The 1,829-nt window shown below is 37.3% G+C and overlaps 1 pseudogene; it reads right to left on the bottom strand.

Moving 5' to 3' along the window:
• The window catches only part of LOC102815218, a 6,623-nt pseudogene that overhangs the window by 2,896 nt on the left and 1,898 nt on the right, over positions 1 to 1,829 (bottom strand).

The raw sequence follows: 1,829 nt of genomic DNA on the forward strand, positions 1-1,829 counted from the left end.
ACTTGATGGCACTTAAAAACAATAACAGTGAGAAAATCAGATATTGGTAGGCATTCATTTACACTAATTAGTACAAACCTTTTCTATTCTCTATATACACATGACCAATTAGCTTCCAGTTTAATCTTTTTTTTTTTTTTTTTAATGTTTAAGTCCCTTGTAATTTTATTTGAAAATGGGTTGATTCACATAAAGCAGTGGCATTGGTGGAGGGGAATGAGAACAGAAGCTATGTTGAAATCATTCTAAGAGGAAGAGAAACCACCCTCCTCTGAATAGTACAGGCTATACTACATCATGCCCAGACGAGGGTGATTCATTTCCTCCCCTCTCTTCAGTCACCTTGAAAGACTTCTCTCCTTTCTCCACCTCTTGCTGAATCCCACCATCCTTGCCACACAGTGAACCACAGGCAGATCACCCAACTAACAGAAAGAAAATCTAAACCGAAGGAGTAGATGAGGAAACACACTTTTTTCTTAATTAGAGAAAAACTAAAGGAAACTCAATAGACAAGATTCTCCAATTCTTAGAAATGAAGTTGATTGGACTACAAAATAATGTTTTTAAATGTCTTTATGAGGTAAAATGTGACAAAAAGTGCACGATTCTTAAGTGTGCAATTCAATTAAACTTTACATTTATATGTATGTACATATATGTATATGTGTATATATAAAATCAGGCAACAGTACCCAGGTTTAATATAAAGCATGTCAACATCCAGAAGTCTCCCTCATACCCTTCCCAATCAATCAATAAATACCATCTGTTCCAACACCGGTAGTTACTCTGATCTCTCTCACCATGAATTTCTTTTTTTTTTTTTCTTATTCTTGTAATTGGAATCTAGTATATATTGATGGCTGGTTTCTTTTGTTCAGTTTCATGTCTATGAGAATCATTTATACAGCTGTGTATAGTAGTTGTTGTTAAGTGCCGTCGAGTCGGTTCCGACCCATAGTGACTCTGTACAGGGTTTCCGAGGCTGTAAATCTTTACGGGGGCAGAACGCCTCATCTTTCTCCCACGGAGCAGCTGGTAGTTTCAAACTGCTGGCCTTAAGGTTCGCAGCCCGATTCGTAACCACTACGCTAGTAGTGCTCTCTATTTGTATACTGTTTGGTGATGTTAAATGCTGCCAAGTCACTTCCAACTCAGAGCAACTCTGTGAAGTTTCCAAGGAACAGCTGGTGGGTTTGAACTGCTGATCTTGTGGTTCTCAGTCCAGTGCTGATCCTATAGCACCACACCTGAAGTCCCTCAGTATTAGAGGCAGAAAGGTTTCTTGTACCAATTCCCTTTCATACCAAAATCTACAGATGCTTAATTACCTTATATGAAAGGACAGAGTTTTTGCATATACTTTAAATCACCTCTAGATTCCTGGTGATACTTAATTCAGTGTAAATGCTGTGTAAATACCACTTTACACTCTCTCCTACCCTTAAATAATTGTTTGACCACCTAACTGATATAATTTTTTTTCCAAATATTTTCAATTCATGGATTGTTGAATCCACAGATGTGGAACCCATGGATAGAGAACCCATGGCTACAGAGGACCAACTGTATATTTCTCCATTCTATGGATTTCATTACTAAATCTGCTACTAGGAATTAACTACTATACACATTCTTGAACATCTTTTAGGTGGATATACAAGAATTATGCAATAATCTATTACCTAACCTTCTTACTTCTGCATCATTATTTCAATCCAATCTCTGTATCACTACTCAGGAATCTTCCTAAAGTTTTGTTTCAGAGTGTGCAGGGGAAGGTAGCATCCTCACTGAATAGATTTCATCTTGTCTAGATGGGTCTG

Source organism: Chrysochloris asiatica, unplaced genomic scaffold (genome assembly GCF_000296735.1).
Source record: "Chrysochloris asiatica unplaced genomic scaffold, ChrAsi1.0 scaffold00109, whole genome shotgun sequence".
In the NCBI taxonomy this organism is placed as follows: domain Eukaryota; kingdom Metazoa; phylum Chordata; class Mammalia; order Afrosoricida; family Chrysochloridae; genus Chrysochloris; species Chrysochloris asiatica.